Source organism: Berghia stephanieae, chromosome 12 (assembly GCF_034508935.2).
Source record: "Berghia stephanieae isolate SIO BIC M18660-M18661 chromosome 12, UCSD_Bste_1.3, whole genome shotgun sequence".
NCBI lineage: Eukaryota > Metazoa > Mollusca > Gastropoda > Nudibranchia > Aeolidiidae > Berghia > Berghia stephanieae.
Window position 1 is genome coordinate 19,751,874 of NC_088371.1, and position 25,306 is coordinate 19,777,179.

The following is a 25,306-nucleotide window of genomic DNA, read 5'->3' on the forward strand; positions in this document are numbered from 1 at the left end:
TTTTCACTTAATTAATTGCGCACCTTTTATCAATATCTATTATTCTATTATAATTCGTGCTTCCTAACAAAGGAGCATACTATTTCCTGTCCATCAATTGTTTTGTTTGTTCATCTTAAAGGGGAAACCCAAAACGCCAATTGTATCTATTTTCGTATATTAAATTGAAGCTCGCATTCAATTTCACATTGTTATTCAATTCATTAAAGTCGAGTTAAGTGGATGTCACTCTACATATCATGAATACTTGATACCCTTTAATGACCTACCTTGATAGTTTATATCATAATGAAGACGAAGACAATGGCAACGATACTTAAGTCGAAGATGATATCATTAACTCTCTCCTTACCAGCAATGTTCAGGATTTTCCCCAAAACTTCACACCCAACTAACACAAAAATTATTTTTTATCACTCAAAAACAATAGCAGTAAGTTCCTGCGATACATAATTTCTTTAGCAAAACACGCTCTACAACACACTGTTCATTTTTGTCTAAATTGTATGATGTACAAGAGAAATTTGAATAAGAAAAATGTTGGTTGTATCGTAAGGAATTTGATGATTTTCCTATGTTTGGTAAGGAGAAGGTGGTTTTCCAAAACTCCATAACTCCGTTTTTACCCATTTTGAGATACTGAGGATTATTTCCCCTATAAATTCTCATTCAGTCTATTATTTTTTCATATTCAAACTTCACACAAGTCTAAGGAAATTCTTGTGCCATTTAATGCTAATAATAAAATTTATGTTTCAATTTATCTCAACTTTGGTATTTCTTATCCTTTAAGTTCTAATTTCATTTTTAGGATTCTAATTCGTCCCGACATAATACAGTTTTGTCACGGCGGGTCACACATAAGCTACCAAATAAAAAAGAAAAAAAAAAGAAAAAAAAAAAAAAAAGAAAGATGTAATAAATAGTCTAGAATTTTCTTGTATCAACAATGGACACAAAATATGTGAATAATTGGCAATTGTGATGTGAACTTAACCGGGCGTCTATTGAGAAGAGCCAATTAAAACATACTGGTTCTTTTTTTTTACATTTTGGTTTTCTCGGATATTATAAAAGATACCTGTTCGGAGAATTGTCTTCTATTTTATTTTGAAGAGAGTGTACTCATTAGTAGACAAGAAATTAAGTGAAGTGAGTAGAAAAATACCAGAAGACAATAGAAGGATCGAAGATTTCGTCACTCAGCTCTTTGCTATTATTTTCAGACAGCCTTTTAATGATTAGATAGTTCTCACTGAACTATATAGATAGTATGCGCTTGGCTAAGAAGCTCACAATATTGCCATCCGGAAGTATAACGGACCAACACACAAAACTATATTATGTAACCTTAAACGTTTATAGTCTGGTTAATACAGTTTAGTGAGAATTACTCATAAACGCTGATGGCAAAAAAAAAGCAATAACAAAGACCTGAGTTACGTCAACTTCATTCTATCTATAAATATAAACTAGTCTATAAACGGCAAACGTTACACACAGTTTTGTGTGTTGGTATATTTAACTTGGCTGGCGGGTGTATTAAGTATCTTACCTAAACGAATAGCTTCAATAGAGAATAAAAACTTTTGCGGCGTTAGGGAGGGGGTCGGACTGTTACGGCACCTTTGCTTCATTAAAAAAACAACAAAAAACCCCCTAAAAACTTGAGCTTTTATGTAGCGCAATGTCCAATAAACTTGCTCAAAGTATTTTACAAGGGGTCCCTGACCAACAGCAACACGTAACATGTAGAACGAGACATGATTGCCTGTTAGGCTATATTACATTTTTTTCCGGTCAGAGACAACGCTGTTAACGACCAGGTACTCATTTTACACCTGAGTCTGGTGAGAGAATGTGAGTAAAGAGCCTTTCCAAAGGACTCAACTATGCGCCGAGCGAGGCTCGAACCCAGGACCTTCCGATCCGAAAGCGAGTGTCATACTACAAGACCACATAGCCACGCATTAGTTAAGATAAAAAAGGCTGCGTCTCTGATTTGGTAGAAACGTGTTTTGTCATGGAGCAAATGCAAGCGATGTTGAGCTCGGCTAGTAAAATGATGGTGACAGCAGCATCTAATGGTCATGTCTCTCACTACAAAAGTATGACGCTCTATGCAGGCGGTGAATTCTTTGCCTCATTCGCGTACAGTCACGAACGCCGCCCGAAAAATCGCTTCATCAGAGGGGACTTTCCACCTATCCAACATGTACCCGAAGTGGGAACGAACCCGAAACCGCAGAGCATCTAGTTGAACGGTGTGTTGTGACGAACCTTCCGGGCGGATTTGCGGCGGTGCAAGAGTGCAGTAATGAATTTCAGATTGGGTCGATCGTCATCACATGGTAGTGTGAGCATCAGTAGAAGCTGTTGCCGCCCGATAGCCTCGTCACAATGCAAAGCTCAACATGATGCTCTGTGGTTTCGGGTTCTTTGCGGCAATGTGTACTTGTGGGACAGGTCATCATCATCATAGCTAGTCGCTCCAACACCGAACCCACTCCACACCATCTGTGGAGCAGACTCTTAGGTCATGGTCAGTGCAGCTGGGCCAATCCTGGCATTCTCTAAGGATGTGCTCCGCCGTCTGCTCTGGGCATCCACATGTACACAATCTAGTCTCAGCCAGCCCCCACTTTTTCATGCTTCCAGCTGTTCTCCCAATTTTTGTCCGTGCTCTGTTTAGTTTTACCTATTCATTCCTGGGGAGCTCAGTTCCGTAGGGCAGTTCTTCTCTCGGATCTTCAACAGCTTCATTTGCATGATTGTCTCACTCCCTCCACGAGGAAAGCCTTTAAACATATGCATGGTCAGGGTTGATGCTTTCTTCCGTCATGAAACTCTTTCTCGACTTCAGTCTACTTGTCGTTGGGTTGTGATCATGGAGGGGGTGCCTTGGGTCCATTTCCTGTTCATATTTCTGGGCTTTGGAAGCAGTGGCTCTTCGAATGTGGGGAGGTGCAATGCCAGCCAGCCGATAGAGGACTGGAACTGCAGTCGGTTTCAAGTTACCAGTAATGATCCGGCAGGTGTTATGTAGCTCAGTGTCAATCTTTTTGGCATGGCAAGATCTTGTCCAGACTGGTCAGGCGTATTCGGCTGATGAATAGCAGAGCGCTAGTGCGGTTGTCCTGACTGTTTTTGGATCTGCTCCCCATGTAGTGTTTGCCAGTTTTCTAAGGAGGTTGTTTGTTGTTGCTACTTTTGCTTTAGTTTTCTTTTTTGTGTTGAAAGAAGGACAGAGTATCCTTTGAAATGTTGAGCTCGAGTAGGTCCTTGATAGTTATTATTAGGGGGCAGCGTGGCTCAATTGTACGGTCTTTGCTTCGTACTCGAGAGGTACCGAGTTCGATTATCCGCCGCTGCGCTGTGTGGCCTTGAGCAAGTCACCTCGCCCTAGCTCAATTTGCGGCGCTTCACTGCAGCTGACGCCTGGGTTATTCCAGTATTACTTTGGAATAGAACCTAGAAAAAAAATCTCATAAGGGATGAATAAAGTGAATTTAATTTTTATTCTATTTTATTTTATTGTTTTTCAAAATTATTTTATTCATTTTTCTTAAGTCCATGAAATGCAAATTTCAAGAAGTCGATCATTGAGTCGGTGGTTTTTCCCCAAATTGTCAAGAAGTCAGACAATTACGAGTGGACTGACAGTTTAATTCGATAATTTGTCCTTGTCGGTGGAACTTAACACCTTGTCTAATTCATTTTGAATGAAAATACACGGCTATGGGGGGCATTATCATCCTCATCATTACCACAATTAACTAATTAATTGGTAAATTATTATTATTATTATTATTATTATTATTATTATTATTATTATTATTATATCATTATTATTATTATTATATTATTATTATTATTATTATTATTATTATTATTATTATTATTATTATTATTATTATTATTGTTATTATTATTATTATTATTATTATTGTTGTTATTATTATTATTATTATTATTATTATTATTATTATTATTGTTTTATTATTATTATTATTATTATTATTATTATTATTATTATTATTGTTATTATTATTATTATTATTATTATTATTATTATTATTATATTATTATTATTATTATTATTATTATTATTATTATTTTATTATTATTATTATTTATTATTATTATTATTATTATTATTATTATTATTATTATTATTATTATTTATTATTATTATTATTATTATTATTATTATTATATTATTATTATTATTATTATCATCATCATCATCATCATCATCATCATCATCATCATTATTATTTTACATTACACATTTTATGCATAAGTGGCAGATTTTTCCGAACATCTCGTGGGTGTCCATGAATACAAATGATTCATCTAAAATTAATAAGATGATGATTATGTAAAACAGATAATCTAAATCTAAATTAATCATCCTGGTACCGATAATGTATATCTACATTTTATATCTAACGGTCTTTTTTATGAATAGTTAAATTATAAAATATCAAAACAGAATAATTGGATGTAATCGATACCAGATCCGTACTCATTAATGAGTACAAATATCATATGCCGACCAGCCGAAATTGTTGGCTTTCAAGATTCTGAAAAGTTCTGACACATTTTCGAACCCGTAACACAAAAAAGTTAATCGTGCATGATACTAAATGATGTTGCAGCGTAATTCCACGCATTGCAGTGTCAAGATATCGGGATTAGGCAGTTGATCTCTTCATCCCAAATGCTTTGTTAAGAGCAAATTATTATCTTAAAATCTTTCATAATATGCTTCAAAAAGCCTTCTTATGTCATGTAACGATATTTTGGAACATTAATTTTCCATGTTTTCATCTTAATTATTAATTTGTGGAAAACAAAATCAGACCCAATTGACAAATTATCTTTTTTAATGTGCCGAAATTGCTTTCGCAATGCGGCATTTGAATAATTAGCTATTGAATGTTTGCGTCTATTTATAGTTCGTACTCAATTAACAATTCTCATCTCATGTAGTTCCATATCTGAAGCAGACGTCGGAGGTCATCTTCCGCCAAGCTGATCTATCTCTTGCCAATTCTATTAAAGCAGCGCCACCTTTCTCAGCTTCATCTGTCCAAGTTCTTATCCCTTTCAAATACGTTATTTTTTGTCTTCCTCTTATTCTTTTTCCATTCATCTTTCCAGTCAAGGCGAGTATTTCCAAACCAGGGTGGCGGATAATGTGTCCTAAAAATTCCATTTGGCGTTTGATGATTTTTGTTATCAGTGATCTTTTTCTGTTTGCCATTTCTAAAATTTCTTCATTTCTTTTCCTTTCCATCCATGACACCCTCATCATTCTTCTGTAAAACCACATTTCCACTGCCTCCAGTCTTTTAACCATGGTCTTGTTTATGGTCCAGCTCTCACAACCATATAGCAGCACAGACAGTACATAGCAATCCAGGACTTTGATTTTTGTTTTCATGCTAATATTCCTGTTTTTCATAATTGTATGCAGCTGGTTGAATGCATTCTTCGCCATACCTATTCTTTTCTTTATTTCACAATCTGATTTTCCATTGGATGTTACATTGAAGCCTAAATATTTGAAACATTCAACTTGTTGTATTGTTTGTCCTCTGCTTGTTATTACACAGGCTGGTGGGTTATTATTTTTAGATACCGTCATACATTCTGTTTTAGATATATTCAGTTCCAGTCCATATTTTCACTACTCCTGACTACAACATCCAGTAATTCTTGTAGTTCATGTTCAGATTCTGCCAGTAGAACCGTATCATCTGCATACCTCAGATTTGTTACATTCTTTCCTCCAATACACACCCCCTTCTTATGTTCGATATCTCTTAATATCATTTCACTATAGAGGTTGAATAAATCTGGAGACAAAACACACCCCTGCCTAACTCCTCTTCTAATAGGTGTAAAACTGCTTAGTTCGTTGTCAACACGCATTGCTGCTTCTTGTTCCCAGTACAAATTCCGTAATATTCTTAAATCTTTACCATCAATGTCCAAGGATGATAGAATTTTGAATAGTTTTTCGTGTTGTACTTTATCAAAGGCTTTTGAATAGTCGATGAAACACATATACAGATCTTTATTTACTTCAATACATCTTTCCATCAGCATTGATAATGTGAATATTCCATTTCTGGTACCCTTGTCCTCAACAAAACCAAATTGCATCTCCCCAATTTCAGGTCGTATTTTATTTCTTATTCTTAGTAAAATTATCTTCAAAAGAATTTTTGTGAGGTGGCTCATTAGGCTAATAGTTCTGTGTTGTTCACAATCAACTGCCCCTGGCTTTTTTGGTAGTGCTATAAAAATGGATCGTTTCATATCAGTTGGCATTTTTCCTGTGTCATACACTTGATTTAGAAGGTTTGTGATGAATTCAATCCCCCATTCACCCAGGCCAGTCAAGGCTTCAATTGTTATGGCATCAGGTCCTGCAGCTTTTCCATTTTTCATGCTTTTCATGACGTTCCTAACTTCATCTTTCATTATAGAAGGCCCTTCAGTTCTTTTATCATAGGCATTTCTCCTCGATTATCAAAAAAAAGTTCTTCAATATATTCTGACCATCTGTTTAGAATGCAGTCTTTGTCCATGATGGTGTTTCCACGCTTGTCTTTGATGCATCCACTTTTAGCACCTGATTTAGTTTTGTTTGTTAACAATTAACCAATAAAATTGCACGCTTAAATTGAATATCTTTGGCGCATTTGGATTCCTTATGCCGAAATTGCGGTCTTTAATTGTACATTTGCCTTGTAAACATTATAATTAACAATAATAATAATACTAATATTAATAATAATAAAAAATAATAATAATAATAATAATAATAATAATAATAATAATAATAATAATAATAATAATAATAATAATAATAATAATAATAATAATAATAATAATAATAATAATAATAATAACGTTTTTAGGCGATTGGTCACAAATGTCACAGTTATTCCATACGCAAAAAAGGAGTTCCTAGCTATTGCTCAGTAAGTAGTGCGCTTGCCTCAGAAGTTAAAGATCCTGCTACTGGGACCGTCCAGTTTTGTTTTTTTTTAATGTCCCCTCTGTCCACTTAGCACAGATTCAGAATATGGATCTGTTAGAGCTAAAGTAGATATTTATTCAAATGATAGCAAACAATTGTAACTGTCTATTTAACGTTACAGCAAACATCGGGATAAATTCCATTGGTTCACTTTAAAAAAAAAAAAAATGACAAAAAGAAGAAAAAAAAAAGAAAAAGAAAAAGATGATAAAGAACTGATCAAGTGTTTATGAAAGGTACCGGACAAAGCAAGAAATAAAAAAAAACCAACCCAAAAAATCAGTCGACCTCAACTGGGGAGGTCAACTAACTTTTTGGGATGTTTTTTTTTTCTTGTATTTTTCTTTCTTGCTTTGTCTGGCACTTTTCATACATACACTTGTTCAGTTCTTTATCTTCTACCGGTTCATGTTCCTTAATTTGATATTTTCAAAAGTAAAAATGGTGGTTTTAAATGTAGTAAATATCTTGAGCCCCTCTCGCGATTTATTGAGGTCATGACGCCAACAAAACAATAACAAAGAGGTGAATGACGTCAATGTCGTTCCTTCTATAAAACTAGAGCTAGAGCGTTTATATAGGGCAATAAACACTAAAATGTGCTCAAAGCGCTTTACAAAGGGTCCCTGACCAACAGCAATACGAAACATGTAGAACTAGACATGTCGCCTGTGAGGCGATATAACAATTTTTCCGATAGAGACAACGCTGTTGACGGCCAGGTACTCATTTGATACCTGAATACGGTGAGAGAATGTAAGTAAAGAGTTTTTTTTTCTTCCAAGAGTTGAGTTCTCGGATCCCATCCTACAAGCAACGATGACTTAATAATTCATCTCAGCCTTATATCATATCCAAATCGACCTAGATAACCACCCAGGCTTATATCGTATTATGAATCCGATTCTCATTCAACCTGCACAGTTCTGGTAAAACGGAAGTTGTATTAAGTCAACACCAGAACGAGGCCACGACCTCTGCAATACGGGTCAGTAACTATACCCCTACCACGATACCGTCAGTGCATGTTTTTTTAATGCTCGTGCGAGTGGTCTCTCCCATATTTCTGAGTTAATTAGTGACAGTTAGCTGATCAAAAAGCAACGAATCGAAAATTCCCATTGAGGGTAGATGTGTATCCAAACCTAAGTGTACTTATTTACAGGTCTGATTACTCAATTTGTTATGGGCTCATTGTTGTTATGGAGATACCAATCTCAAACCAACGCAAAATATGGTCCATTACAATGCTAAATCAAACCCAAAATCGAGTTCGGTTATCATACCTGCTAATATGTGCAAATTGATACAAACCAAAGATTTCGCCATCAAGACTGCACAGGAAAATATTTCCTTGATTTAAAAAAAAATATTTTGTTTATTTGTTTGTTGGTTGTTTTTTTTTTGTAGTTAGGTTGCAATAAGAAATAACCCAACACTAATTCTTTGTCATCTTTTTAAACTGCCGGAAAAGAATAAAAAAGAATGATTTTAGAATTGCATGTTTCTCGTCACTCTATTCTCAATTTTGTTATGGTTTGAATAGGGTTGGGGATGGGGATCAAAATTATTATGTACAGCATATGTTAAATGTTTGCCGATGAGCACAGAATTACTGGCAAATCTAAAAATCATGAAACTACTTTTACAGATTGTTATGCCAGTTACTTGCAAACCTTTTTTTTTTTATAAATTAAGGGTAATTTTATCACCCGTTGACTCAAATGGTTATTAATAAAAATCTGTTAGGGGTTAATGATCGGCCATTTGACATTAGGAATCGGCATGCGACCGCCATGTTGCCAGATTTATTTGCGTGCACCTACAGACTCTACTACCAGACTGACTTTGATCGTTGATTGCTCAAGTGATTCGTCTCGGTCTATCCTAATTTCCACAATACAGTTGCATAATAATTTTAAAAACATGAATGCCTGTTAGTAATAGCCTTTATTTCCCCGCAAATATGCGGATTCTTTACTAGTGGTTTGAAAAACAGATAAAAGGATTCCGACGAATCAAGCCGTGTATTTTTATTTCAACACCAATAAAGGAGAGATACGCGACACTTTCAGTACCAAAAGGCTTTTACCCTCTGCAAATCCTAAAAATCGGAAAATTATCATGTAAATATCTTTCTGAACGCTGGTCTACCTGCACATACATGTAGAAAAATCGATTCAAACTCTTTTTTGAGCTTTATATAGCGCAATATCCACTAAATGTGCTCAAAGCGCTTTACAAGGGGTCCCCTGGTCAACAGCAACATTCAACATGTAGGACGGGACATGCCGCCTGTTAGGCAAAATTACAATTTTTCGGACAAAAACAACGCTGTTAACGGCCAGGTACTCATTTTACACCTGAGTACGGTGAGAGAATGTGAGTAAAGAGTATTTTCCAAGGGCTCAACTATGCACCGAGCGAGGCTCGAACCCAGGACCTTCCGATCCGAAAGCGAGAGTCATACCACTAGACCACATAGCGGCACGCTTTTCTTTTAAGATTTAGATCGGATTTGGTAACATACTATTACAGTGAGCGCAACAGTTTTGACATCTGCAAGCGAAGATCATAAAACCACTTCAACTGAAACATCAACAATGGATACCACATTCAACCACCCCCCTCCCCTCGAATACAAATATGTTCATATAGATAGAATGCGTTTGGCCAAGGAGTTCACAACATTGCCATCCGGAAGTATAACGGACCAACACACAAACTCTGTGTAACCATGAACTTTTATAGTCTGGTTAATACAGTTTAGTGAGAACAACTCACAAACGCGGATGGCAAAAACAATAACAAAGGCCTGAGTGACGTCATCTTCGAACTATCTATAATTGAGTCAACTTCTAATAACATTCAAGTTCAGAGTTGGTAAATATTATTTTTCAATGGCATTGTATTGACGAAATATCATATATATATATATATATATATATATATATATATATATATATATATATATATATATATATATATATATATATATATACATATATATATTCGCAAGCTCGTTGTGTTATTGGGCACGATAAAAATAATGTGTTTAATACATACAAAGAGATGAAAGAATCGTATATTATTCCACCCTTATCATTATTATTATTATTATTATTATTATTATTATTATTATTATTATTATTATTATTATTATTATTATTATTATTATTATTATCATCATTATTATTGTTATTATTATTATTATTATTATTATTATTATTATTATTATTATTATTATTATTATTATTATTATTATTATTATTATTATCGTGTAAATTTTAATATAATACGGCAATTAATTCACGGAAGTACATCGCTCAATTAAAAATGGCAGAAAGTCTGGCTACATATTTATAATGAATCGGGTTTGTCTTAGATAACAAAAACAAACAAACAAACAAACAAACAACAACAACAAATGAGACAAACAATAAACAATAAACAATAGAGGAGCACATCAATGAAAAACAACAACGAGATTATAACACATAAAGTTATTCGTAATAAATCGATAACTGATTAAATTACTCCAACTATTTGATTAAAAAAAATAATAATCATAATCATAATAATGATGATGATGACGATTACAACAACAACAATAATAATAATAATAATAATAGTAAGTAGAAATAATAATAATGATAATAATAATAATAATAATAATAATAATAATAATAATAATAATAATAATAATAATAATAATAATAATAATAATAAAAGAACAATAGTATAATATCTACATTAAAGTATATTGCAAGCAAATAAAATTACTAAAACAAAATTTTTAAAAATTTCAATAGAGAGAAGGACTTTTAATAATATTAATATTGGGGAAAAAAAATAATTATCCCTGCCGGGATTTGAACTCTCGAACCGTAAGCTCAGAGTCAAACAGCTTATATCCATCAAGCCATGGTGTCACAGAACATTTAGTGACATTTAATCATGTCTATTTAGACATTTAAAGATGTATTTGAATGCCACTCTTACTTTGATATTTTGAACTATGTTAATTGCACAATAGCAGAAATTTTAAAATTACGATCAAAATATTTTTACACTTTGAATCGGGCTGTCAGTTACTGCACGTGTTAAATCTGGAAGTAGGTCAGCAGTTTATTTACATTCAACCGAGATTGTCGCACTTTTCACTCTCTCCATATAAAAAAAGAGTTCCTTATGGATACTGAATAGTGGCAAAGCACTATTCAGTATCTGATACTGAATAACCACTTCGTTAAAATAATGTGTAAAAGAGTGCTGATTGGTAATTAAAAATAATTAGATATTTGGGCATATGAATACACATCAAACGCTTTTCTTTTATTTTTTTTTGTGGGGGGGGGGGGGGGGGGGTCAAATTGTCATTCAAACCGATGGAGGCAAACACACGTTAATGATGGCGAATTGAAGTACTAATACCATACAATCGGTCATGATAAAATATAAGAATCTTACTTGGAGGGGTGGAATAAACGTATTTTTTTCGTTTCTTTGTATAGATTAAGCTCCGTTTTTTTACGTGCAATTACACATACTCGCAAGCTTGTAGTGTTATTTGGTACGATAAAAATAACTCGTTTAATAAATACAAAGAAACGAAAGAATAGTTTACTCGCAATGTTGTGGTGTTATTTGTTATGATAAAAATAACTCGCTTTAAAAAATACAAAGAAATGAAAGAATCGTATACTCGCAAGCTTGTAGTGTTATTTGGTATGATAAAAATAACTCGTTTTACAAACACAAACAAATGACAGAATCGTATAGTTTTATTCTCCACGATAACGAGCAGAAATTCGTCACATGTTTCACATAATATGTGAGTGTGAGTATAAATTTAATATCCAGTTCTTGTTTAACCCCTAGATAATCAAATCACATTGAGACGATAGGTCTCAAATGTAATTAAAAAATTTAATTGCCTAGCATTCAAATCCCTATTGCGACCTAATAAATACCCCCCCCCCCCCCTAAAAACTTGAGCTTTTATAAGGCGCGATATCCACTAAACGTGCTCAAAGCGCTTTACAAAAGGTCCCTGACCAACAGCAATACTTAACATGTAGAACGAGACCGCCTATAGATAGTGTGCGCTTGGCTAAGAAGCTCATAACATTGCCATCCGGAAGTATAGTGGACCAACACACACAACTGTGTGTAACCATGAACGTTTATAGTCAGGTTAATACAGTTCAGTGAGCAGTACTCATAAACGCGGATGGCAAAAAACAATAACAAAGACCTCAGTGACGTCATCTTCGAACTATCTATAAGGCGATATTACTTTTTTTTTGGGACAGAGACAACGCTGTTAATAATAATAATAATAATAATAATAATAATAATAATAATAATAATAATAATAATAATAATAATAATAATAATAATAATAATAATAAATAATAATAATAATATGATGATGATGATGATGATGATAATAATAATCATTATTATTATTATTATTATTGTTATTATTATTATTATTATTATTATTATTATTATTATTATTATTATTATTATTATTATTATTATTATTCTTATTCTTATTATTATCATTATTATTATTGTTATTATCATTATTATTATACTGTGCTATTATCATCATAGTCAAAAACAATATAACTGCAGTTAATATGATATAATATAATATAATACAATATAATATAGTATAATATAATATAATATAATATAATATAATATAATATAATATAATATAATATAATATACCAAAACGTAACAGTGAATTGAAACAAGACAGCCCCCGCAAGAAGACATTTCTTTGTGATAAATTGTTGTCATTTTGAAACAATGGAATAAATTGATTTGACATTTTGGATTTTAAAAATAACCGGTTGCTATAAGTTCAATGGTTGGCGGTAGGTGTAAGGAATGTGTGGCAAATCGTATCAAAATGGTTATATGTGACCCCTCGTCTCAAAACAGTACTATGTTGGGATGATTAAGATGTTGAAAATGGAATTTGTATCCAGAAATATCATGCTTAAGTTGAGTTTATATGTTTTATAGAGGAGAAGGAATTTCATATTTTACTGTGCTAAATACCAAAGTTTCTTATTTTTGACCAGTTTAACTAGAATTTGACTTATTAGCATCTGGTCCATCCCGACATAATACCGTTTTGAGACGAGGGGTCACATATGTCGTGATGAAGTCTAATACTTAAAATTAAATATTACGTTTTGACTTATAGAATGAATTTTAAGTCAAAGTACACATATTTGCACGTCTGATAGCCGAACACAATTTATGGGTTTGACTAAACATTGTTGTAATGGTCATCATTATTGTGGGTCTGGTTGAGAATAGTATGTCCATTACAACGATAACCCATACCAATTTGGGTTATCAGACCTGCATATAAGAGCACGTTGATTGATCTAAGTCAAATTAAATTAAATTGGGGAGGGTATGTTTTGTTTATTATCATATCTCATCCGCCTTCCTCCACCCAAAAAAAATTTCTATTTATTTATTTATTTATCTATTTATTCATTTATTTATTCATTTATTTTAACCTCAGGAATTAATTAGGGACATCCAATGTTTGTCGTCACTTTGCCAGTCTCATTTATTTCTTAATTCATACAATTTAAACATTAAACTTAATTTTCTTTATTTGGTTCATTCCGATATAACACCAGATTGATACTCTGTTTTGCATTTTATTGTTTTAGAAGAGGAATGAAAACAGGTGGCTATTAACTAAATCAATCCTAGAGATGTTTGGTACTTTTCAAAATTGAAAATAAAAAAGGTTTAAAAGTGAGCATGTACATAGATAGTTTTATTCGACTACCGTTAACATGTAAGAACTAAAAACATTAGCTTTGATACTATACGCCTATAATTTGTCTCAGAAAAATGTTAATAAATAGGCGTGGGGTAAAAGTAACCCGGGTAGTAGTCGTAGTGTCGTATGGTCTTCACACCTCCAAGTGTGACTCATTCAGCCATTTGATGTAGTCGTCATCAGCTTTGTGGATAGCAGGATAGCCGCCCTCTTTGGATGTTGATGGACAGTGAAGTACCACATGGTCGATGTCCTGATTTGGAGCGTTACAGGCTTGGCATGTTGGTGTTGTTATATAGCCCCATTCGTAGAGATTAGATGCTGTTCTACCGACTTTTCATGAGAGTGGAGGTGTGTATCCGGGAATGAGACATACATGTCAAAGTCCGGATACCGGTTTTGGGTTACTCTTGGTTTCCTTCTTACGAAGTACTTAGCCTCTGCACGACGACAACGCGGAAACCCGGGTAAACTACGGATATAGTCGGTGTTAGGGCTGAATGAGTTAATCAGACCCGCTTAATGTTATAAACAATTCGTAGATTTACGAAATTTTTGCTCGAGTTTCAGAGCTTCATGAGCATTTCTAAGTCATTAAAACTTATCTAAAATGAAGGTTGGTGCCAGACTACATAAATTTAAGGAAAATAAAATGTTATTTAATCCACGTGAAGGTAAATTGTTTATTTTTTAAAATAACTTTAGCGACTACAATTTTTATCCCCTAAAAATTACGAATTTTTAAATTTTCAAGTCGGCAGCAGATGTGTATTTTAAAAAATAGCTTTTATTATATAGCGTAATATCCACTAAACGAGCTCAAAGAGAGAGAGAGAGAGAGAGAGAGAGAGAGAGGAGGAGGAGAGAGAGGAGAGAGAGAGCGAGAGAGAGAGAGATTGAGAGATAAAAAGAGAGAGGTAGAGAGAGAGAGAGAGAGAGAGAGAGAGAGAGAGAGAGAGAGAGAGAGAGAGAGAGAGAGAGAGCAATAGAACCGCCCAATGACAAGACACAACACTTTTTTTTACACTTCGGTCAGAAAAAATTTTTACTTCAAATGTTGATCAAATTAAAATGGTCCTGACTAGTCAAAAATACTTAAATCCGAGAGTTGGATGGTGTCTTTAAAAAGACTTCAGATTTGATACATTATGACGTGTTGAGTGTTTTTTTCAATCGATCGTTATTTCGTTAAAAGTTTCTGTCTAAAATTAGATCTGAAAAGTTGTGTATGATAAAATACTAGACGACAAAGCAATCAACAAAGTGCTTGAAATTGAATTTATAGGTACAAATTATTTTTATATGAAACTTGGGGTTAGTTTCCCTTCGTTGTGGTTATAAAACATTGGAGAAAAAAAAATCTTTAACTCTCTCCTTACTGTTCTTTTTCAGTATTTTCCCAAAATGACGGGCTTACCCAGCAGAAAAAAAATATTTTTTAAACTCAAACAAGCTCTTTACAAAACAACTTTATGTTCTTATTAATTAAACAAAGATCATTCTTCAAAGTTTGTGATGTACAAAATAACTCTGAATAAGAAAAATGTATATATTGTATCGGAACAAATGTGACGATTTTGCTGCAGGTGGTAAGGAGAGGGTTAACCAGTTAACTGCAGTACTCTGGAAAGACACCTAGATTAAAAAATTTGACCAGAAAACTCGTCCTTCAAATATCGATCGATTTAAATGTGACCCTTCGTCTCAAAACGGTATTATGTCAGGATAGACCAGATGCTAACAAGTCAAATTATAGTTAAACTGGTCAAAAATATGAAACGTTGGTATTTAGCACAGAAAAATATGATATTCCTTCTCCTCTATAAAACATATAAACTCAACTTATACATGATATTTCTGGGTACAAATTCCATTTTCAACATCTTAATCATCCCAACTTAGTACCGTTTTGAGACGAGGGGTCACAAATGACCCTCATCTTGGCAAAAACTCTTAAACCTGGGACTGAAGGAAGACCTCGCAAGGTTCTAGGTTTGAGAGGTGTTTTTTTTCTTCTTTTCTCCAAGCAGATGGTCATTTGAATCGATCGATATTTGAATGACGAGTTTTCTGGCCAAATTTTAAATCTTCTTCTTCTAGGTTCCATGCCTGGTCCAGGCTTCGGATACTGCATGAATTATCTCTCTCCATTCCTCCCTGTCTCTTGCTTTTTCAAACAGTTCTTGGATTGTTAGGTTGGTGAAGCCCTTCAGTTGGTCTATGAGTGTTTTTCTTTGTCTCCCCGGGCGCGTTTACCAGGTATTATTCCACAACTTGCCAGGTATTCATTTTTATCTTTCCTTACTATGTGTCCGAAAAAGGATAGTTGTCGATCCGCTATTAAGGGCATTAGTTTCCTTTGTTGGTATGTTTGTTTTAGCACTTCTTCGTTCGTTTTGTGTGCAGTATACGATATTCTTTGCATCCTTCTCAAGCACCACATTTCAAAAGCTTCAAATTTTAAATACCTGTCTTTTAAGAGTACGACAATTGGATTCAGTAGTTTGATGTCACGCCGCCCGGCAACGGCGGCCATCTTGGTTCTAAACAAAGAAAATCATTACTTTTTATTCTTCATGCTGGCTAGAACTTTTCATATGCCTTGTGATCAGAATGTGTAAAAGTCAAAACATGATCAAATTTATGTTTGTTTTTTTTCTCCTCTGTATACGCTTTTATGCTCGCCTGGGAAATATTTCATACGGGCGTCCGCCATTGTTCCGATAGTTTAGAGCCAGTGTTACTAAGTTACCATGCGTCATAAGGAAGGAAGTGACGTTACGACTGTTAGAGTATTACCGGGTTACACCGTGGCCTTCGTAAAGTTATAGCCTGACACTGACCAAAAAATGACGTCAAAATGCCTGTCTTTGGCCACAAAAGAAAACAAATCGTGATGTGTATTCAATAGTTCAACCAATGGGACCACTTGTTTCCATGAGCACTACTAACGACAACTCACTAGGCGGTGCAAAAACCAAATAATGACGTCAAAATGCCAGTCTTTTTGGGTTTCAGTGTCAGGCTATAACTTAACAATTTCTACGCTTAGACTGACCAAAACATGACGTCAAAAGACAAGTCTTTGGCCACAGAAGAAAACAACTCATGAATTGTATTCAATAGTTCAACCAATGAAATAACTTGTTTCCTTGGGCTCAACTGTACGACAACTCACTAGACGCTGCACAAACCTAAAAAAATGACGTCAAACTATAAGAAGTTCTAGATGGATCTTGTGTCAGGCTATCGATAGAATGCGCTTGGCCAAGGAGTTCACAACATTGCCATCCGGAAGTATAACGGACCAACACACAAACTCTGTGTAACCATGAACTTTTATAGTCTGGTTAATAGAGTTTAGTGAGAACAACTCACAAACGCGGATGGCAAAAACCATAACAAAGGCCTGAGTGACGTCATCTGCATACTATCTATAGATAGATCGACGTTGACGTCACTCCGGTTTTTGTTATTGTTTTTTGCCACTCGCGTTTATGAGTAATTATCACTAAACTGTATTAGCCAGATTATAAACGTTTAAGACTACACATAATTTTGTATGTTGGTCCGTTATACTTCCGGGTGGCAATGTTGTGAGCTTCTTAGCCAAGCGCATACTATCTATAAGTTAACGATGGCTACGGTTAAACTCGCTTTTTCGGGTAGCGATTCATCCCAGCACAGTACCGTTTTAAGTTCGGTGAGTCACGAATAAATTTTTTTAAATACCCCCCAAAAAACATCCCAATAACTCAGCTTGGCTTGACTGAGGCAGGCTAATTTTATTTTTAAGGAAAATTTATTTTCTTGCACTTTTCTTTCTGCTTTGTTTGTCTTTAATTATTTTTCGAAGATCGATGGTCGGCGGATGGATCAAAACTCTGAAGTCCCGATTTTCATGATCGGCGGATCAAACCTCTGAAGTCCCGATTTTCATGATCGGGGGATCAAAACCTCTGAAGTCCCAATTTTCATGATCGGCGGATCAAAACTCTGAAGTCTACAAACGAACTATGCACACTATGTTATATTTAATTTTGGGCGGATCAAACCTCTGAAGTCCCGATTTTCACGATCGGTGGATCAAAACTCTGAAGTCTACAAACGAACTATGCACTCTATGTTATATTTAATTTTGGGCGGATCAAACCTCCGAAGTCCCGATTTTCACGATCGGTGGATCAAAACTCTGAAGTCTACAAACGAACTATGCACTCTGTGTTATATTTAATTTTGGGCGGATCAAACCTCTGAAGTCCCGATTTTCACGATCGGTGGATCAAAACTCTGAAGTGTACAAACGAACTATGCACACTATGTTATATTTAATTTTGGGCGGATCAAACCTCTGAAGTCCCGATTTTAACGATCGGCGGATCAAAACTCTGAAGTATACATACGAGCTTTGCACACTATGTTTTATTTAATTTTGGGCGGATCAAACCTCTGAAGTATACATACGAGCTTTGCACACTATGTTTTATTTAATTTTGGGCGGATCAAACCTCTGAAGTATACATACGAGCTTTGCAGACTATGTTATATTTAATTTTGGGCGGATCAAACCTCTGAAGTATACATACGAGCTTTGCACACTATGTTTTATTTAATTTTGGGCGGATCAAAACTCTGAAGTATACATACGAGCTTTGCACACTATGTTTTATTTAATTTTGGGCGGATCAAACCTCTTGTCAGGTCGAATCCCACCCTTCGTCGAGGATTAAAATCGCGTTTGTTTCTTTTTCCAGTCTAAAATATTATAAGCAGAGACGGTCAACAAATGATTGAAAATGATAAATGCCTCTTTAAAATAAAACTGAGCGCAATATCTACTAAAGTGCTCAACGCGCTTTACAATGTGTCACCAGCCAACAGCAACACTTTTCACGTACGACGAGATATGACGCCTGTTAGGCAATATTACATTTTTTCTCCGACAGAGATAAAGGCCGAGTACTCATTTTACACTTAAGTACGGTGAGAGAATGTGAGTAAAGAGTGTTTTCAACTAGCTATGAGCCGCTCAGAGCAGGACTCGAACGCAGAACATACCAATCCGAAGGCGAGTGTTATACTACACAACCACATAGCCACACTTTAATGTAAAAGGATTGCAGAATATAGATGAATAAAGTTTCTTAGCTAAATACGGATGTCTCACTGTTATGAGTCAGAGTGGTAATAAGCTGTTAGAAGTGCGGCTATGTGGTCTAGTGGTATGACACTCGCGTTCGGATCGGAAGGTCCTGAGTTCGAGCCTCGCTCGGCGCATAGTCGAGTCCTTGGAAAAGGCTCTTTACTCACATTCTCTCGGTGTAAAATGAGAACCTGTCCGTTTTAACAGCGTTGTCTTTGTCCGAAAAAAAAATAATCGTAATATCGCCTAAAAGGCGTCATGTCTCGTTCTACATGTTACATGTTGCTGTTTCAGGGACCCCTTGTAAAGCACCTTGAGCATATAAAGTGGATATCGTGCTATATATGTTTTTTTTTCTTAATTTTTTTTTTAGCTCAAGCTGTTAGAAGCTGTGGACTGTAAAATGGATTAAACGAAAATGAATAATACAACAGCTAAATTTTTTTTAATACCAACCACGAACGTTTCGAGTTCAAAGCCCTTCTTCAGCCAATAAAAAAAAAACAAAAACAAAAACATGAATACATCATTTAAAATCTAGACAGACAGCAGAAAAAATATATTTCGCACATCTTGTCTTCTTGTAATAAGATCTTGAAATGTAAAAAAAAATTGATTAAAAACATTCGCTTGGTACCTAAGAACTTGAGAGAATTGAAGCGGGTTATTAGACTAATGCACAGAATTCGAGTTCAATTTTGTTCATTATATTTTATGAATGCGATGTTATAATAATATACAATTATTCCAGCCCTCTCATTGGAAAACGCAATCATTTCTTAGTAAAAACGTAATCGTTGAATAACGCTTTGAACGCGTTGAATAAAAATGTTATTCATCAATTGCAGAATATTTTCACATATTTTATTGGTGTGAAATCAGGTGTAAAAGACAGTTGGTTGGTAATTAAAGGTAATCTTGTGGTGCGCATGAATACAAATCCAACGTTTTTAGTTTTGGGTCAAATTGTCATTTATGCAGAAGGAGAAAGATACAAATTATTATACTAATAACATACCATTTGGTTGCAAAATATATCTTACTTGAGAGGAGAGAATAAACGTATTCTTTAATTTCTTTGTATTTATAAAACTCGTTTTATTTTTATCGTGCGATAACACATACTTGCAAGCTCGTTGTGTTATTGGGCGCGATAAAAATTGTAACTCGTTTAATAAATACAAAGCGATGAAAGAATCGTATATTCTTACACTCTCCCTTTTTTTTTTTTTTTGGAATTCAGGGTGCTTACCAAACCGCTGCACGGGATTGTGATTGCGCGTCGGGAACAAAGTTCAAATTCTATAACGTAAGAGTGTAAGAAATCTATTATTCTACCCCTAAATTGATTCCGATTTCGTCATCTTTGAAAATAAGCTTGGGTTAAAAAACACTTAAATTTTACTTCTTTTTTTAAAAAAATCAAATTTATGGTGAACGTTAACGCTTCTGACGTCACAAATTATTATTGTAAACTTGATGCTATCATTACACGTTACTATTTATAACAAATTCCCTCTTTGTCTCTATCAAAATACGGACCAGACTGTGATATCCGACCGATTAATTATGTGCTACACAAACAAATATTATATCATGTTATATTCTATTTAATCTCATCTATTTTGGAGGGGGGGGGGGGAGGGCTCCTGACCGCCCCCCCCCACTCCCCGCCCTGTCCACCTAGCAGCGAATGGGTAGCTGGGTCTGTTAGATCTGGCGGAAAGCACTTTGCGATAGACTAGTGTCCTATCCAAAGGATAGCAAGGAATTGCTATTGTCCTTTTCACGCTATAGAAACCGGGATAAACTCCGGCTCCATGGCCCTGATGGCTCTGAAGGACTCCCAAAAAAATGGGGGCGAATTGGCCGAGTGGTTAAGGCATTGCACTGTGATCCGGAAGTTCCCGGGTTAGAGTCCTTTCGTTTTTTTTTTACCTTGTGCAAGATTATTAACTCCCATTTTTTTCACTTTGGATAACACGGGTGATTTCTGTTGACATCACACATCCTGTTTGATGGATTATATATATATATATATTTCTTCATGGAATACCTTGGCGACAAGATCTAATGGTTTCGGTGCTATGTGCTGCTATGTGGACTTGTGGTATGATACTCGCTTTCGGATCGGAAGGTTCTGGGTTCGAACCTCGCTCGGCGTATAGTTGAGTCCTGGGAAAAGGCCCTTCACTCACATTCTCTCATCGTACTCAGGTGTAAAATGAGTACCAGTCCGTTAACAGTGAGGTTCTCTCCGGAAAAAAATGTTTTATCGCTTAACAGGCGTCATGTCATGTCTCGTCCTACATGTTAAGTGTTGCTGTTGGCCTGGGGCCCCTTGTAAAAGCGCTTCGAGACTTTGAATGGATATTGCGCTATATAAAAACTCTCTTTTTTTAAAAAAAAATTGCGAAAGGGCATAGCCTATATTTTTGGGGGTTAATTTTGTACTTTCAAACTTTCATATGCGTATTTGAGAATAGGGTTTTTCTAACCCGATTGTCTTTTAACACATTCGGGACTTCTTGTTGATCTTGGAACGCGACTTGGATTTGGGCTCTCGGATCAAAAATCTTACAATGATCGATGAAACAATTCGATCAATCGTCTCATAAATGTATTAGACCGGGAAGAACACGGTACTTAGTAGAGTCCTTGGAAAAAAAGGCTCTTTACTCACGTCACATTCTCTCACCATACTCAGGTGTAAAATGAGTACCGGGCCGTTAACTAACAGCGTTGTTTCTGTCCCCAAAAAAAAGTTGTAATATCGCCTAACAGGCATCATGTCCCGTCGTCCTACATGTTTAAGTGTTGCTGTTGCCCAGGGACCGTTTGTAAAGCGCTTTGAACACGTTTAGTGGATATTGCTCTATATAAAAGCTCAATTAAAAACTTTTAAACATTTTTTAAACTTAACATAGTGACCCACCATTTCAAAACGGTATTTTACCCAAAAAAAAAAAAAAGAAAAACAAAGAAAAGAAATAAGAATATACCTGAGCATTATATAGCGCAGGAGTCCCCATATCTCAGTTGGTAGAGCGCTCGCTTCACACGCAAAGGCACCGAGACCGATCCCGGATGCAGTCGAGAGTTTTTCTGCCCCCCCCCCCCCCTGTCCACCCAGCAGTGATTGGGTAGCTGAGTCTATTAGATCCGGCGGAAAGTACTTTGCGATAGACTGGCGTCCTATCCAAAGGATAACAAGAAATTGGTATTGTTCGTTTCACGCTATAGAAACCGGGATAAGCTCCGGCTCCATGGGCCTCAAGGCCCTTAAGGCATATTACTTTATATAGCGCAATATCCACTAAACGTGCTCAAATCGCTGTACAAAGGATCCCCGGTCAACATCAACAAGTAACACGTAGAACAAAACATGACTCGATGACTCATTTTACACCCGTGAGTACGGTGAAAGAATGTGAGTAAAGAGTCTTTTTCCAATGACTCAACCACTATGCGCGCCGAGCGAGGATCGAACCCAGGACCGTCCGATCCGAAAGCGAGTGTCATACCACACATCTCATAGTAGCAGCACTAAAACTAAAATGTCAAATTTTTGTTCAATTTAGTTTTAAAATCACTCTAGAATTGACCTACCACTACCCATAAATAGTAACGCGTAATGATATCAAATTGAAAATACAATAATAATTTCAGACGTCAGATTTTATCATAGAGTTTAATTTCACTAAAAAATGGATTAAAAATAAAAAGAAGTTTTATTATTATTATTATTATTATTATTATTATTATTATTATTATTATTATTTATTATTATTTATTATTATTATTATTATTACTTTTTATTTTTTTTTAAAGGTCAATAAACCTATATCTGTTTATTGTCGTATTTAAAATTCCCTTGACATTTTACAACAACGATGGCAACTTTTCGGTCACATACTACGCAGGGACAAAAACATACCAGCAAACCAAGCCATGTCGGGATACTTCCAAAAACACGGGAACCTTTTCAGAGGAAGACCGATCACAACACTCCCCGTGATCCTAAACAAAAACCTCACAACACTTGGACAAAGCATTAGTCTCATAACGGCAGGGGACCTTGAAAATCTGAGAACCCTAGCAGAGGACCGGCAATATTGGAGACACCTCACACAGGAAATACTGGAAACAGCCAAGGCGACCCGATCTTTCGGTCGAGACGCGAAAGGCATCTAAGTCAAGTAAGTCAAGAAGATAATTCTAAATTGGCAAAGCAACGACAGACATCGGGTGTCTCCCATTCCTGAGGTTAAAAAAAAAAATTAAATAAATAAAAAGAAGTGAAGTATCGTTTATAGTGTGTCTAAAAATGCGGATATGTCATCTAGTGGTATGACACTCGCTTTCGGATCGGATGGTCCTGGGTTCGCATAGTTGAGTCATTGGACTAGGCCCTTTACTCACATTCTCTCATCGTACTAAGGTGTATAATGAGTACCTGGCCGTTATTAACAGCGTTGATTCCGTCCGACAAAAAATGTAATATCGCCTAATGGACGTCATGTCCCGTTCTATGTGTTAAATGTTGTTAAGGGACCCCTTGTAAAATTGTTATATCCAAATTTTGATAATTTTCACGTAAAACTCAGGTTAAAAGCGCTTTGCAAAGGGTCTCTGGACAACAGCAACAAGGAACACGTAAAACGAGACATGACGCCTGTTAGATTATATTACAGGTTGTTTTTCCCCCGACAAAAACAACGCTGTTAACGGCCAGGTACTCATTTTGCACCTGAGTTCGATGAGAGAATGTGAGTAAAGAGTCTTTTACATTGAATCAACAGCTATGCGCCGAGCGAGGCTCGAACCCAGGACCTTCCGATCCGAAAACGAGTGTCAGACCAAAATACCACACATCCGCAATTGGCCTACGTGGGTTACATACATATTTTACTTTATTTACAAAAACAAAAATAAAAGGGAAATTTGATTTAAAAAAAAAGAAAGCTTGAAACAAGACAAGTTGTGTCACTTACCGCTCGTTCACATCAAAGCACACAAAATGTTTTCTTTTTTTTCCACTGTGTCCTCAAGTTACTTGGAGAGAGGAAAGAAAAAAAGGAAAGTTTGTTTCCCCCTCACAATTAATGATATACAGCTTTCAATCTAAGCAATCTTTGATTTAAGGGATTTTATATTTAAAATAATCTGATTTATCCTAAAAACTCAGACTGTATTAATTGTTGAGTTGCTGGTTTGTTTCCTCCGATATTTAATTTACTAAATTATGAGACACAAGTCTATTTATTTCAAAGTGCAGTACTAGTTAAAATAATATAATTGTCTTTAACTCTAAAAGTGACAACTACTACACTTCTCACAACCATCCGATATGTATGTTTGTAGTCTTAGCCTGGTGAATGTTATAGATCTCTTGATAAAATTACCGCTTTCACAACTTTATAAATGTACAGCAGGGAGTGGGTAGTGGCAATCAATTGTTGTCAATGTTTTTATTTTTCAATTATTTTGTCGTATCTTTCCGCCCCCCTTTTTTTCTCCACCCCTCTCACAAGTCTTCTTTCTCCCTCTCACTTTCTATGATCTGCCACTTACTTATTTCCCAATAACAATTATTGCGTCCCGTGCGCGTGTGTGGTATTGATGACGCGTATCGCTTCGTCACGCCGCATCACATCACATCTGCTTATCGCGATGCGAGAATTGTCCGTCCGTCCGTCACTCGCTGGCTGCGTCTTGCGTTTCTTTGGCATCTGCGCGTCATTTTATGAATAGATATTTTCAGTTGACGTAAGTCGTAAGTATTCACAGACATGATAAATATCTATAGATAGAATGCGCTTGGCTAAGAAGCTTATAACATTGCCATCCGGAATATAACGGACCAACACACAAATCTGTGTGTATCCATGAACGTTTATAGTCGGGTTAATACAGTTCAGTGAGCATTACTCATAAACGAGGATGGCAAAAACAATACGAAGTGACTATTCTCACCCCCGGGATGCTAGTCTTCATAATAGTATAAAAAGTAGTCCACAATTGTTGTATGTTTAATCCAAAGGTTGTAATGCAGTAATTTGTTAAGTTTTGTTTGTTTGTTTTTAAGGGTTTTACGGCGCTTGCAACACATTTAGGTTATATCAGCGCCAGTAAAAAGGAAGAAAATGGGGTAGTAAAAAGTTCTAGAATTACAATTAAAGCATCCAAGAAAAAGTAAGACAAAGGGGAACTGGGAACAAATAGGGATCAGATGTAGATTCCAAGATTCCTTCAATGTACTTAGTTTGAGATCACCAAT

General features: G+C 35.3%; 1 protein-coding gene across 1 annotated transcript in view; it reads right to left on the reverse strand.

Annotated features, from left to right (window-relative positions):
- LOC144958187 (uncharacterized) overlaps positions 1 to 24,586 on the reverse strand; it is a 74,219-nt gene extending 49,633 nt beyond the window's left edge. The window contains exon 1 of the mRNA XM_078889972.1: positions 24,021 to 24,586. The gene's annotated coding sequence lies outside the window, so the exon portion shown is untranslated. The remainder of the gene's footprint in view (positions 1 to 24,020) is intronic.
- Positions 24,587 to 25,306: the final 720 nt, after the last annotated feature.